This window comes from Ambystoma mexicanum, chromosome 6p, assembly GCF_040938575.1.
Source record: "Ambystoma mexicanum isolate Mex_15411 chromosome 6p, UKY_AmexF1_1, whole genome shotgun sequence".
Lineage (NCBI taxonomy): Eukaryota > Metazoa > Chordata > Amphibia > Caudata > Ambystomatidae > Ambystoma > Ambystoma mexicanum.
Window position 1 is genome coordinate 365,663,020 of NC_090935.1, and position 16,439 is coordinate 365,679,458.

General features: G+C 47.8%; 1 protein-coding gene across 6 annotated transcripts in view; it reads left to right on the plus strand.

Annotated features, from left to right (window-relative positions):
• The window catches only part of NIPBL (NIPBL cohesin loading factor), a 2,053,700-nt gene that overhangs the window by 588,738 nt on the left and 1,448,523 nt on the right, over nucleotides 1-16,439 (plus strand). The gene's annotated exons all lie outside the window — the stretch shown is intronic.

A 16,439-nucleotide genomic window follows, 5' to 3' on the forward strand; every position in this document is an offset into this window, starting at 1 on the left:
CATTCAATAATAACAGAGAGGCTCCATTGGAACAGAATGTGAGGAATGCTGAGACCAAAGAGGGAGACCCCTTTGGTCTTCGTTAGTATCTTCAGTAATTTATCCTATAAAATCAAAGAGATGGTCAAAGAATTGGAAAAAGGTAATGACTAAAATTACGAAGTCACCACTGATGGCTTTCAAAATAAGTACCAACATTCGGAACGTGGTTATGAGAAATAACATTGGAATTGACAATAAATTGAATCCCAACAGGGGGCATTATTGGGTACACCACAGGTGGTAGGACCCCATCCATGTGGGAATTGGGTAATGTGCTTCCAGACTAGAAAAATACTATTTGTAAATTTGGTCCTGACTAGAGATTGGGTACTTAAAGAACATACCAATTGCAATACGGATCACATGCTGTATATGATCACTTGTCCTTGTGCACTCAACTACATTTGTAAAACCAAGCGTAAGAATGATTGAACACAATGGAATTCTCCCCATTGGTTAAACATTCTGTAAGAAAATGCCATTATCGCACAGATTTTGAGTGGCTTATCCTTAAGAGAATTAAGGGTAATTCCAAAGAACATATTAACAAGAAATGGCTGAATTTAGAACAGAAACTCATATTTTTGACGAAGAGTCATATCAGAGGCCTAAATAAGAACATTGAATTGCATAGTGTTATCTAAGGGACAACCTCGGTGTATCATTATCATTCTGGTTAATAATATTGTACCCTCGGCTATGAAGCCTGATTAATGGTATGATGAAGTGTCTTAATATGACATGGAGATACATCATGCTATTTATGTGATTTCGGAGACATGTAGAATAACTTACATCTTGAGTGTGCCAACACCTTCAAGAAATACAATGACTAACCCTAGATTTGCCCTTTAGAGTAAATAGTCATGGCGAGACAAGATAGTTATCAAGATAACCGTGCATAGGCAGTATTTACATAACTCATACAATGACTAACCCTAGATTTGCCCTTTAGAGTAAATAGTCATGGCGAGACAAGATAGTTATCAAGATAACCGTGCATAGGCAGTATTTACATAACTCACCGGAAAAGAGGCCTGAACAAATGTAGAAATGGTACATCTGGAATATTTGAAGACCTATGTGTTCCTTACACAGACAGCAGCAGACTAGGGTGGCTATATCCATCTAGACACATCTGCTCCCATATGGAACCATAGGCAGTACTGGTTGATGTGCACAACACAGTGGTGTTCTTCTCGGAGTTCCCACAGGGTGGCACAAATGAGATTGGGTAGCCACACATTGGATACTATCTGTATTTGGTGCTATTGAGTGTATGGGATTGAAGTCATCGCGTCCATCGGCGTAATTACATCATTGTGTCCTGCAATTACGCCAATTTAAAATAACAAACAAAACTGACATGGGCGCGAATGGCGGATGAAATCTAGCTAGAATGAAAAACTCTGCAGATGAAAGGTGAGGATCCTGTAGTGGGATATAAGTTATGTGATAACATGTAATTGCAAATTGGGGAAACTCACTAGAATCTCTTCATTGGCAGGAGGATATTACCGAGCCACAGAGACTTATAAGGGATATCCGTGACCAGTGGGACATACTAAATGGGGATACAGAGATGAGACCCAGAATCATGAAAGTAAGTAGTAGAACTGTGATCACTGTGAGATAAGTGATAGAGAGCTATACACAATGGGAATCCATCTTCATGGTGTGCACTATTTATGCACTCTGCAGCCTAAAGGATATTTTGTCCTAGAGATAATTAGGAGAGAAGGATAAGATAGTGGTTAAAGAAGTAAGAGTTGGGTACATAAAGAGTAGTATGATGCTGAATACAACTTTAGTAAGGTGGTTTTCCTTTCTTTTACAGGGAAGCAAGAGGAGAGTGGGCTGTTACCTCTTTATTAGAGGAGACCAGCGAAGTACAACACATACGGTTGTTCAGTGGTACTATTAAAGAGATTTAGGACAACCGTCAATGTACACTATAGATGGATGTACTATGGAACCCGTGGGGAAAGGGTTCATGGAAGAGGTCTAATAACAAGACCTAGTAAAGAAGTGTCTAATTTAATAGGGAGCTCAACCAAAAATCAGGGAGAGAATTCACCACAAAATATTCCTATGATGATCTGCCCCTGATATTCGAGCCGATAGGACAGAAACTTGGACATGTTGGGCTATCATTGCAAGCGTATTACTGATGTTAAGGATAACATTCAATGGAGCAGCATAATCTGAAGTTGATGTTCTATATGTGTGGACTAATTTGTCCCTCAGGTTAGGCATCCTCTGGCTTTCAATCTATTTGATAATTCCTTACTGTTGGTACCACCCTTATCAGAAAGATCACTGACAAAAACACTCTATTACTTTTCGGCAGTTTTCATCCTTTATCGCTGCGCGAGAACTTACCATTCGGCCAGTTTCTACGACTAAGAAGAAACTGTAGCCGTAGGGAAGACTTTGATACCAACAGTTTAGAATTATCGAATAGATTGAAAGCCAGAGGATATCCTTCTCACATTGTATGGCGATCTATGAAAAGGGCCAGAAATACCAACAGACAGTCTTGTTTGGTACCACAACCACGAATACAGGAAGAGAAAATCACGTGTTTCCACATTCACTCCCATAAGTAATGATCTGCGCAGATGCATACTTAAACATTGGAATATGATCAATACTGAAGAGTTTACCCTGAATAAGCCACGTTTTGCATTCCGTAGAATGCCTAACCTGAGGGACAAATTAGTCCACACATATAGAACATCAGGGACCAGGAACACTGATCAATCCACACTCTGGGATTTACCACCGGTAGTGGGATATTTTAGATGTGGAATATGTTCTGTATGTAAATTAACAACAGATATGAAAAGTGTGGATCTAAAAGGAAGGATGTGGAATTTGAAGAGTTTCACCAACTGTAACTCAAAATGGGTGGCGTATGCCATTAAATGCCCATGTGGACTGATGTATGTTGGTAAAACGAAGAGGCCTATACGGTAAAGAATCTGTGAACACAGATCATATGTTAAGAACAGTGTAGCAGACAAACCATTGGTGGCTCACTTTAAGTCGGCGCATCATGTTGTAGATGACATCCATTGGTTCATCATCGAAATGATTGGTCCCCAACCCAGAGGGGGCAACAGCGACCTTAAACTTAGGCAGGCCGAACAAAAATGGATTTATTCATTAAATACTTTGAAAGATGGTTTCAATATTTCCATTGAATGGGCTCTTTTTGTCCATTACAAAAAATAAATAAAGAATGAGAAAACAAGGCATCGCGAGGCGACTCATAAAAACACAGCGTGTTATAGCATTTTGAGAGCCAAGATAAACTGTTCACATAGGGCTATTGAGAAGTAGCTAGACAAAATTGCGGCATCTGGGTTCACCATGTTTGGGTGATACCAGGCCGTTGTATTGCAGAGGTTGCCAATTTTTTGGTTTAATGCATATGAAGATTATCAAATATGGAATGGCAGATAAATTTGAAAACTCAGACTTTCGCAAGACCGTTTCAAGATGGTGGACAAGAGTGTGGACATTGAGGTCGAATTATCGGTTGATCCCTTTCCTTCTTCTACTACTAGACAGAAACAAAGGTACATCGTAGATTTTGGCCTTCCATTGACCTATCTAAGATGGCGGACGCCATGATGTGCAATCTTAACTGGACACACGGGATAAAGGCATTTACCTATCTAAGATGGCGTACGCTCAGACGTGCAAACTCGATTGGATACACGTCATGACGTATGTCGTGTCATCACGTAAGACGCTTTTTAAGCGTCACGTGCAGGGCTTGGGAACACTTGGCTTTCCCTTGAGCGAGAACACGTGACACTTGGAGAGAACCATTGAGCCGTAGGAGACACGACCGATGAGGTGAGATTCGAGTGCTCGACCGCCTTTGAATGAACGTTTGTTCGCTTTCCCATTTTCATCTACTGAGACTTTCCTTTTGGTTACTTTAATAGGTCTGTGGACAGTTACAGGCACAGTTAAGCACTTGATGTATACGGATGAGAATAAGAAGAGTTTTTCCAAGCAAGTGCGATTAGGTAAGCAAACCTCGGGGACAAAAAAGGAAAAAATACAGATAGAGATAGTCTGCCCTTTTGTAAAATCAGGATATTGTTTCCTCTTGGACAGTTAGAACCAAGCGGGCGACAGAGGGATCATTCCCTATGTAGGTCCCAGTGAAAATTACGGGCCATCCGCAGCACCTGTTAACCACAAGGAGCATGGAGAAAGTTACCGTTTTACATGAATCTGATAGTAATAATCAGTGTGATCGTATACAGGAAAGACATAGCGTAGAGCAATAGTAGCTCCAGTAAAAGTGTTCAGAACAAATACACACTTTAGAATTTACATCCCGAAGGGCAATGAGTGAAATTTTTGCATTCTTCTGTTGTAAAGATATAGGGGTGAAGACAAAAAAGATTGCCTGAACAGACAGATCATGTTTAAAAAGTCGTGATAACCATGTTTGTAATGAGAATTGTCTTTTTAAAGTAGAATTGTTTGTTTTTTAGAAAGATATGAGTACAGCTAATACATGTGAAGACATACGAAGAGATGGAAATATAAATCAAGACTTAAGTGCCCTGAAGACAGTACCAACAGGAGATGCAATTGAAAGTGATTTGTGTGCATTTCTAGTTAAATTATCTTTGGTCCTAGAAACACAGTTTGGAAGTGTAGGCACATGTTTTTTGCCCTCACCACTTAAGAGGGTATGATTAGAGAACAGTGGTAGGAACACAGATTATCTGCCTACGTGTGTACAAAAGAGTCTAAATTGTACACCTTTTTTGTAATGAGAGCCGTACATTTATGTATACATGTCAATGTCTAAATGAAATGACAGTATGATGTAGTTTTTGTATTGATGCATTGTAAGTAGTGAATGGTTTTGATTAAATATTAAAATGTTTATTTTTAGATGACACATGGCTATCCGCCCTCTTTCTAATGATTAAGGGGTAAACATGCATAGGTCTATAGGCATCTATTGACTCGCCACTACAGAAGAAAAATAAGAAGCTGGTCTGTGGGATTTTGTATGTTTTGTGTCGACTGGTCCTCACCTACACAGCCCCTAAAAAGAGGACACACAAGCTCTAGATAGCTGAGGACTCTGTGCTCCTTTCAGCTCGGAGGCCTGCTGCGAAAATCCATTTATGCCTGCAGGTGGCATACATTTTCGATTTGTTGCCGGAAGAGGGACCTCCTCTTTGTTCATTTTCCTGCTTTTGTTGGCCAATGAGAGCCTGCAGATTAGCACTGTGAAGGGTTTCTTCACAGCAGGGTGTCCCTGGAACAGTGCTCCTTTTTCACAATCCAACACTGTTATGCAGTTCTTACTGGGTATGTGTAACCAGTTTTCTCGCTGACACTTTGTGGTTCCGGATGGGAATTTGAATGTAGTTTTACTATTTCTTATGGGTGCTCCGTTTGAGCCCATTCATTCCTGTTTTAGTATATTGCACACCCTTAAGATGATTTTCCTGGTTGCCATCACTTCCGCGAGGTGTGTGAGTGCCAGGCATTCTGTTTTACCTCCCTATTTGTTTTTGTTTTTTTCCAAAGACGAGGTGACATTGAGGGTGAGATCCTCCTTTCTGCTGAAGGTGGTCTCGGATTTTCATCTCTCTCAAAAGACCCACCTTGCTTTGTTTCTTCCTCCGGCTCACCCTTTCAAGGCAGAGGAACGATTCCATTGGCTGTTCCCGGCACTGGCCCTTAATTTCTACATCTCTCGTACTAGAGAGCCTAGGAAAGATGACCAGATTTTCGTTGGTTACACCGGTGCTCCTGCTGGCAGGGCTGTCACTAAACAGACCCTATCCATGTGGATCATTCTCTGCATGTCAGAATGCTACGATCTGGCTGGGAAGAATGTTTTTTTAAAAAAAGTTTGTTATTATAGTCAGAAAAAATACTTTATTAATACAAAAGTTTTTCTTTTAATTTATAAAGCGCACCACACCCTGGGATATCTTGGCGCATTACAAGACAGCTTTGATACAAAATGGATACATACAGATAGTTATAGCAAAGCAAATGTAGGCTATAAACATAGACCGGTCAACAAAATAGAAAGAAAGCATTTACAGATAATTTACAAAGGTCAGGCATGTAAAGGAGATGTATACTGCTGAGTGAAACAAGTGCATTATCAAGAAAGTCATTAGGACCTCAGTGTGCTCTAAGCATTCAGGTGTACAATGTCGTTCACAACTAGCCACTTTTTAGTGTTAGTCCTGAAGCTTTGAAAGGTCTGATCGGTGCGCAAATGAAGGGGGAGGGCATTCCAGGCTTGGGCAGCCTGAACAGGGAAGCTGTTGCCATCAGCTCTTTTCAAGTCGAACCGTGGAATTGTAATGCAAAAGGAGTTGGTAGACCTAATGGGACGAGAGGATTTTGTTTTTAATAACTTTCTCTGTAAAGTACGGTGGAGCCGCATTTTTAAGGCATTTATGCGTAATGGAGACTATTTTGAAATGAATCCTATCCTTGATGGAGAGCCAGTTGTGCTTCTTCTAGTTTCTGAGATATGTTCTCTCCTTGGGATACTCGAGGCTGTTCTGAGAGCATTATTTTGTAATATTTGGAGTTTTAGATTGGTTTGTTCGCTCCTGCATAGAGGGCATTGCAGTAATCCAGTTTAGACCAGATTAAAGCTCTCGCTAGTGTGATGCAGCTATTTGTCGAAAGGTACGGTTTGCAAGCATGTATAAGCTTACACGTGTAAGATGTTGCAGAGGGCGTTGCATTTACTTGTTTGCGCAAGTTCCGAGTGGAATCAAGCTAAAAACCTAGTGTTTTAGTCTCCTTAGCGACTTTGATATTGCTGTCTATATTGAGTGAAGAGTATTGGGCATCAAGTTTATTAAGGTTCGTAGGGGCACTTTAAGATCAGAATCTCAGTCTTCTCATTATTCAGGGAGAGGCTGTGGACTGCCATCCTTGCCTGGATGATGAGATACATTTTGTTTAGTAAGGCAAGGTCTGTGTCATAGTTGCCTGAGAGGGGTATACATATCTGTGTCATCTGCGTAGTTCATGTAGATGACACCCAAATGATCCAATTTGTCAAAGAGAGGCTTTGTAAATGCATTATACATTATTGGGGACATGCAAGAGCCTTGCGGCACTCTGCATGTAATAGGGGCTGGGTCCGCAGCAGCAGCAGAAGGAGGGAAGACCCATCGATCTGTTACTTAGAAAGGATTTGATTCAGTCTGCGGCCTCTTGCGAAAAGTTGGCCACAAATGAGGTGTTCAGAGGATATTGTGGTCCAGGTTTTTTTTAGGTCTCCGAATTAGAGGTTAAGCTTGTGTCAAAATCTCAAATTCTGTCCCTTACACTTATAACTAAACTAGAATGTTGTGTCGATGTACTCTTATGTGCCGTCCCCTTTCGGCCGTACTGTATGGGCGTCCTTTCCAAGGGACGGCAGACGGAATGCTTTTCACCAGAAAAATAATCTTCTTCCCCTTTAAATTTAGAGGCGTGTGGGGGTGCGGCCCAGGGAGCATACACTGCCTTGATTCCGCCCTCCGGCGCCACACCCAAGTCCCCTTTTCCGCGTCAACGGGAACGGGCCGAATTCACCAGCGCTCCTGGGTTTGGCTTCGGCCATGTAATACCATGCGTGGATGCTACTTGTCTTTTTTTTTTTTCGATCATTCAGTTACTCCGTCCTCAGGCGTCGCGCTCCTCCCCGGCGCATGTCGACTTCTACAGGGTTCATCCTGCAACGGGCTCTTCCCAACTTCAGACCCCCACGCCCTCTGCCTACGTTGCCTTGGCCCAGACCAAGGTTGGTAATCATGTTCGGCGTGTAACTTGCTGTCCTCGAAGGCGCTGAAGAACAGACTAGCCAGGTGGAAGGAGCTGTTCCAGAGGTCGCCTCCAGAGGATCTCAAGAACTTCGTGAAGCATCAAGCCAGGCCCAAGGTAGGGCCTATATTCTCCAACGCACCCCGCTAGGGAGGCTCCTTCCTGGGGATTGGCCCGCGCGGGAGGCACCGGTCAGGTCCTTCTACCAACACGTGCACCGAGGCTGCTTCAGCTACTAGCCTTCGGGTCGAGGGATCCTCCCAGTCGCAGTGTTGAGGGACCGGAAGGTTCTTTTACCAGGTCTACACCCAAGTGGCTCTGCCCTCTTGCCGGCACCATGGCCGAGGAGCTACACCCTAACTACGGCAATACATCCGAGGGGCTATGCCCTGATATCGGCAATACGTTCTGAGGGGGTGCCTGAAAGCAGCTCTACCGGCCCCTGGGTCGAGGGTGTCACACCTACCGAGGAGCAGGGTAGGCCTCGTGATCCACACGCAAGAGTCTTGGATGAGGCCGGGCTCAGTGGGCTGAGCACCACGTGGCAGGCAGCTTGACAAAATGGCTGCCGCGCCAGTAAGATGCACCAGTCTGACAGCATTCCAGGAATTCGGCAAAGAACGAGTCTCGAGATGGGACTGGCCTCAACCAGGTACGTAGCCTACAGTATACCCCTCATTTGCGCAGGGCGGCTTTCATTGGCGTCCATATGGACAGGGTATGCAGCGGCTCCAGCAGCTCCCCGCTACCCCGTCGGCACCCCCTGCCACCTCTTTGGCCAGTGAGTAGGTGCTCTTTCAGAAGTTGCTCGACCTCATGAAATCCACTCAGATGGGGGCTATCATCAAGGATGCCATCAGGGAAGTCATTCCCGCCATGCTAGCAGCACCACAGATGCCTCCATCAGGCCCCATGGCCCCGGTGCAGCTGCCTCCTCAAGCTCCACAGCCCGTTCCGCAACCTCTGCCGCTCCCTCAGCCTCCGGTTGCGGTCTCTGTACCCCAGCCTTTGGCACCATCTACTCCTTCTCCACAGGATTCTCCAGGCCCACAGGATACAGACGAGGAGGACCCGGACACACCATCCTCCGCCAGGGCCTTCCACGAACGTCTAGCTGGGCTGGCAGAGTATCTGGGCCTCCCCTAGCCAGAGGTCGAGCAGCCGGCAGAGGGGATTTTGGCTGAATTCCTCACACGACGCCCCTCTGCCAAATCGGGGATTCCAATGCAAACCGATGTAATCTCCCTGGCCAAGAAGGGCTGGCTCAAATCCCACTCAGCCCAGCCGGTCAGTTGTTGCCTGGACGCCAAGTACAGGCAGATGGAAAGGGATACACACTTGCTTTTGGCCCATCCTCAGCCACACTTCTCGGTGATCGCTGCAGCGTCAATATACTTCAAGCCGCAGTCGTCCTCAGCCGCCTCCTCTGCTGCGCTGCTAGGCAAGGAGAAGATCTTGGAGGCGTATGAAAAACTATTCAATGTCTCTTTACATCTAAGTCAGGCCAACGCTGATGCCATGCTGGTAGCCGCCAACCAAAGATTATGGCAGGAAATCAGACATCCTCCTGGAACTCCCCACCCAGAGCCAATCGCGCTTTAAGGTGAGGCTAGCTGAGGCCAAGCTGGTCGCGCTTGACCTCATGGAATCCACAGTGGCCCATATTGACTCCTCTGGCCGTGCCATCTGTATTGCCACGGACATGAGAATGACAGCTTGGCTCCGGGCAACAAAATTCAACCCAGATGTACTGGAACGCATTCTAGATCTACCATTCGAGGGGGGGACGGGGACAGGACCTATTCCACTCCTTCTTCTTGTCCAGCTCTTTGTCCGTAGAGAACAGCTGTCCAACAGCTAAGTCTTTGTCCATCCTGACAAAGACCATGCCCAAATTGTACACTCAATCTCAGCAGCGCTCAGAAGGAGGTCGTACATGCGGAGGGTTCTGCGGCTTCTAGGAAGGCAGATCCAGGCAGCGAAACTGCTCACCGTCTCAGAACCGGTACAAGCAACAAAAGGGGGGTGGGGGGAAGAGTAAGGGCTTTTTCCAGTCCCCCTCCTCTGCAACAGCCTTCGAGGGAAAGAAGGCATAACACACCCCTTCGGGTCCACCAATCTCTGGTGGGGGCAGGCTTGCTCTCTATGCACATTTCTGGTGTCAGAATTTCGCAGACCCCTGGATCCTCTCTGTAATATCCATCGGGTACCGCCTTCCTATGCCAGCCTCTCCTCCCTCCACTCCCACAGTTTGGGACAGCAACTCTTTTGGCAGAGATCCGGTCGCTCGTAGAGAGCCAGGCAGTGGAGAAAGGCCCAGCCTCCCAACAAGGCTTTGGCTTTTACTCCAGGTTTTTTGCCATTCAGAAGAAGAACCAGGCGGGCCTGAGAATTGTGCTCGACCTTTCCACCATCAACTTCTCCTTACCCCTGCAAAAATTCAAGATGGTTACGCCAGCCTCTATAGCGGAGACATTGGACAAGGGAGACTGGATGTGCTCCCTGGATCTGAAGGATGCGTACCTACACGCCCCGATTTGGCAGCTCCATCCTTCTTTCCTATGGTACAGGATCATGGGTTTTTTCAATACAAGGTCCTTCCTTTTGGCCTCAACTCGGCTCCCAGGGTCTTTACCAGGCTCATGAATGAGGAGGCGGCCCACTTCAGAGCGCAGGGCCTCCACCTCTACCCATACCTCGACAACAGGCTCGTCAGGGCTACATCTCCGGAAGCGGTTGTCATGATTACTGCCCCTCATGTCCCCAGCCCTCCAAGATGTCAGGCTGGAGCCAGGCCACTATCACCTAAATGGCCTTCAAGGGCTTCTCCATCCCTCCAAAGACCCACTTGGAGTCAGACTTTGTGCTTGTGGCACCAGACTCACTCACTCCCATAGGATAACATTGGGGATTGGACTTTTAGTGCATTGATGGGGACAAGATGGATGCTCCCACATATTTCGGTTCCCAGAACTGCATGTGCAGTCTAGTCTTTTGGGTGTGGTTCAGCCCAGAGACACCTGGGATACCCAAAGACTATTTAAGCCACATCCAGGCTGAGAAACATGCTTTGCATTTTCTGCACCTGCAGCGTGAAACGTGCCGTGTTCGGATCAGTCTCCAGTAGGCCTGCATCTTTCTTCTGCGCTCAGCTCCTGCAAGAACACCGTTAGGAACAGCCTTACCTTGCGGCGCTTCTGCCCATCATTCATCGCTGCTTCTGTTCTGCGGGCATCTTCGGCGGTGTCATTCCCACCCCGGCACGCTGCTTCCTAAGGAAAAGAGCAGAAAAGAGGCATTAGTAAGCATTCAGCAAATCTTCGCTTATTTTTAAAGACTTTACGAGCTTCAAACGCTTACCTGAATCCCAGCCGCTCTGGGGGAACTATCTCCGGAACTTCTCATCCATCTGCAAGATGGAAAAGACACTCCAGGTTAGCGTGGAAACATCTAGAGGCGCCGCATACCGCGCTTACTCACCGCATTTCTTCTTCATAACCGGCATCCACATTGAAAAACGTCACGGCACCTAAAAGACACAGAAAAAGAACTCCGTTCAATACAAATATGAAAGGGTCGCATCGCGCTCTCACTCACCTTCAGCGCTACTCATCTCAGCAGCACGCCGCCATCCCTTGACGCGGCCATCATCTAAGGAATGAAAGGAACGAAGTTAGAGAACTGTTCAAAAGACTCTTTATACTTACCTGTCGGACTCTTTCCAGTGAAGTAACTAGGCATCAACGAGCCTGCATCAATCAACGCGCCCCTGCGCTGAAAGCAGGACGGAGAGCACACTTTTCAAGGACACAAGGTGAGCTGTGGATCAAAGGGAAGGGTTGGACCCCGCGGAAGAAGGGGTTCAAGCACACAGACAATGGGGAGTTAAACTCTACCAATTCTGTGTTACAGGCCCAGTCTCCAGTCGAGTAGACGCCAGGGAAGGGTTCGAGGTCGTAAGCGGTTCACCACTCTTCATGTGCCCTTATGAACACACTGCACCATCACATTAATCTTAAGAAGTCAGAAGTCACAGCTGCAGCCCACGCAGACTGACATTCTTGGGCCTCATCTGGGACACGCGCTCCGAGAAAGTACTTCTGTCGGAAGACAACATCTCGGCCATCAAGAGGGCCACCGCCCACTTCCTCAGCGGAGAGGTGACCTTGGCATGGTGGTACCAACACCTCCTCGGTCTACTGACAGCGGCCCTGTTGGCAGTTCTGCACACAAGACTAACGATGAGGAGGATTTAGCTGCACTTTGCGGCCTCATGGAACCAGTAGCGGGGCTCTCAATTCGAGATGATCAACGTTCCTCCATCTCTCCAACCAGACCTCACTTGGTGGTCCAGAAACAGCAACCTATGGACGTGCAAGCCCTTCCGGATGCCCTCTCTGCAGGCCACCATCACCACGGATTGCTCGCTAGAGGGCTGGGGAGCCACTCTGGACGACCTCTCGGTCCATGGCACCTGGACTCGCCAGGAGCAGGAATACCACATCAATTGGCTAGAGCTGAACGCCATCTGGCTGGCGCTCAGGGCATTCCTACCACTTCTCAGAGGCAAGATTGTCCTCACCCAGATGGACAACTCGACCAGCATGTACTACGTCAACCAGCAGGGAGGCACCAGATCCCCCTCCTCTGTGCAGACTAGCTATCAGCATGTGGGAATGGGCCCTGGAAAACGGAATTTACCTCACGACAGTCCACCTCCTGGGGGAATCTAGGCTGGGAGCGGACAATTTCGAGTGGCAGCTAAACAACCTTGTTAATCGGGAGATCTTCGACAGGTGGGGTCACTCCCAGGTGGATCTCTTTGCCACCTGGCAATTGAAGTGCCCCCAGTTTGCATCCTGGCAAGGTCAGGGCCCCGGCTCTCTGGGTGGCGCATTTAACCTCCAATGGACCGGTATAAAGGCCTACGCCTTTCCACCCCCTCTCCTGATCCACAGGGTAATTTGCAAAATCAAGGAGTCTCGCGAACTACTCATCATTCTAATAGCTCCATGGTGGCGGCCAGGCTATGGTTTTTTGGAACTGCTCAGTCTCTGAGGTTCCCCCGATTCGCCACCCGACGGTCCCAGCACAGCTTCTGGCCAGCAGGGGGGGGGGGGGCAGACTCATCCACCCTGCACCAGGGAAACTAGCCCTCACAGCGTGTTACCGGAGTAGGTAACCCTTCGGCACCTTAGCCTCTCACAGGCCAATCTGGAAATCATCCAGGGTGCCAGGAGCAAGGCTACCAGGGCCCAGTACAAAAGCAAATGGACCAGATTTTGCCACTGGGCAGACTTCAAGGGAATCAACCCCCCCCCCCTTGGCATGCACCTTGGACGATATGCTCTCCTTTTCAGGGCACCTCACCCACTCAGGCGTGCAGGTGGACACCTGCCGCACATACCTCGCAGCCATTGTGGCTTACAGGTACTCCGAGGAAGGCATTTTCTTCTCCTCCAACCCTATCGTCAAACATCTGATGGGACTCACAAGGCTTTACCCACCTGTCAAGAGACCGCACCCCACGTGGGACCTTAGCATAGTCTTGGGCGCCCTAGCGCTCAAGCCTTTCGAGCCAATGGCGTCTGTAGACCTCAGGCTGGTCACCATCAAGACTTCCTTACTAGTCAGCCTCACCTCGGCTCGTAGAGTCTGCGAAATACCATATACTACCTTTTACAAGGACCAAGTAGTCCTGCGGGGACACACGGCATTTCTGCCCAAGGTTCCATCTGCTTTCCACTTGAACGAGGAGTCGTCCTTATGTTTTTTCCCGATCCCAAGTACGAAGCACAGAGTGCTGCACTGCCTGGATGTCAGCCGTGCCCTGAAATTCTACTTGGACAGGACCAAGGGCTTCTGCAAATTGGACGCCCTGTTTGTCACTTTTGGATGCTGAAGATCAGGCTATCAGGCCTCTAAGGCTTCCATATCGCGCTGGAGGTCTCGGCCATCAACGAAGCGTATGAGGGCCAGCACAAGCTGCTCCCGGCCAACATGCATGCCCACGCAGTCAACGGCCATCGCATTCCAGCGACATGTCCCTTGGCAAGTCATAAGCAGGGCGGCCACTTGGGCCCCTCACTTGGCTTTCTGCAAGCATTACTGATTGGATTCCGGCTCTCGATCTGATTTGGCTTTCGGACAGGCAGTTCTCAGAAACCTATTTGCTTAAGGGGGGGGTCTCCTCTCCACCCTGGGGCTACATTCAGTTGTGATCGCCCATACAGGAGGAAAGGCGACGGGACGTAAGAGTAATTAGAAGTTACTCACCGTAGTGACTAACGTACTCTTAGTCCACAGTCCCCTTTCCTTCATACGTCCCACCAACCTCCCCCTAATAATACTGGTGTCATTAGGCAATGTTAACTCTATTGTCGACGCGTCAATGGGGACTGAGGTGTTGCGCCGGAGGGTGGAGTCAGGGCAGCGCATGATGCCTGGGCCGCACTCCTGCGCACCTCTAAAAGATCTTTTTTGGTGGACGCCCATACAGTATGGAGGAAAGGGGACTATGGACTTAAGAGTAAGTTAGTCACTACGCCGAGTAACTTATAATTTCTTGGTCCAGGAGAATGGCTCACTTTTCCTGGACTGATTGGCACAGTTATGGTTGCAAGTTCTTAACCAGAGGGAATTACTCCTTCCCCTGGTCCCAAAACTTCCCAAAGGACTGCCAATCCTATAGCACTCTGTATCAGAAAGTTCACTTTTTCTTCACTCCAGGGAGCATGACTACTTTCCACTGGATCACTTGTTGCCTACAGAGTATTTGACCTGTCAGGGGGGGGGAATGATTCCCTTCCTCCCTTCCTCTGGCCTCAAGGTTCCATACTCGGATCTCTCAATTGCTAAGATAATAACTCCCTTCTCTTGACTGAGGCTTTTCTCCAACTTGGGGGGGGGGGGGGGTGGAGGGGCTGAGGTGTGGGGGGGCTGTCAGACTTTTTGGCTTTGCCCTGTGGATGCAGCACTACCAAGAAAACGACTTGCTTCTCCAGGTATCTTGGTTCCATAGTCACTTTACCCGTGGCAATACTCAGGGGGACAGACTCCCTTCCCCTGATAATCCTTGTTTTACTGTTTTCCTTCTTTCTCAACAGTCCATGTACAAGTATGCTCCTTGACCCAGGTTTTCCCAGGTATAGCCCATTTGGTCTCCTTGCTTGCCAGGTACAGCCACAAGAGGATTACTTGCATCTTTCTCCTTGTTTGCATGCCCAGACCCGTAATTCTCTGTTCTGATGTTTTGGCAGACTTTGTCCACTCTCCTGCCGAGTACTGCCACAAGGAGGATGACTTGCCTCTCTGTAAGTGTTAGGACCCCAGACGCTTCTCAGTTTCTTGGAGTTTCCCCTACCCCCGTTCTATCTCACCTGTCGCTTTATCACCTTTCTGACCGTCCGGTGAGCCTGTGTCTGCCTGCTTGCTTTTAGGCCATGATGGAGCTGACTCTGCCCGCCAAGTGACTGTCCCTGTGCCCCCTCCAGCTTTCCTGTATCGCCCGTTAACTTGCTTCGGGACTCTGTATTTTGCCGGGTCTTCCTGGGGCTGGACTCTCTGCATCTCTGCTTCACCAGGCTATCATTGGTGGCATCTGTCTTCCAGGGTTTCCTTTTTTCTGACTTCAGCTTCCATTTCGAACAGTTGGCACGAAACTGCTCCTGCGAAACTCTCCAGGAAGTCTCAACTCCCCACAATCGTCCTCAATCCTGTGCTGCTTCCGGACAGGATTCAAATCTCCTAATCTGGAGATACTTTGCGCCTGATGCCTCCTTCTACTGGATTCAACATGTCTAGTCCCTTGTCGACCTGTAATACTATGTTGCAAGCTTACCCTTGGTAAAAGGGTTAAGTCCATCTACTGTTTCCCAGGTGTAATCTTCATCGTTCCGCAGGGCCAACTCGTCTGTCCTAGATCTACTTGTGCCTAGTATATTCCTTTTTGTTTCAGTACTTCCCAGATAGACAAGGGCTTGAGTCTTTCAACAATATTTGTTTCTACAAGGTACTGACCCCTCAGAAGAGGGGAAAGAAGAGTGAGGATGAGTAATTGTGCTGTGGTGTCCCAGGTCCATACACTAGATGGTCGTCACTGTCCCAAGAAGGGGGGGGTAGTCTCTCCCCATGAGATCCTTCAACTATGCATTACCCCCAGAGGATTGATTTGTAGCGACATCACCACCCTGGCCTCATGAGAAGGGGCTCATCCCTGGGCAGAAGTGATGACATCTAGGGATTACCCTGTATATTTCGCTCTTCCCAGAAAGGTACGCATTGTGCCCAGCATGTGCGTCTCTTGCAACAGACGCTCATTCTTGTCTGAATTGTGTACTGCGGAACCAGGCCCCTTTTAATCTTGTTAAGGAGTCGTTGACATTCCACGTCAGGGAGTTCCCAAATTCTCTATCCGATTCCCATCGCAGTACCTGCACTAGGTGTCTTTTTGCGCCTTGCATCGTGTGAAGGGTCTGGAGTAGAGGTATGGATCCACTGTCAAGGTCACCAACATTAAACGAAAACTTTCCCATTCTAACATGACCCCCCCAGATCCCCTGCCA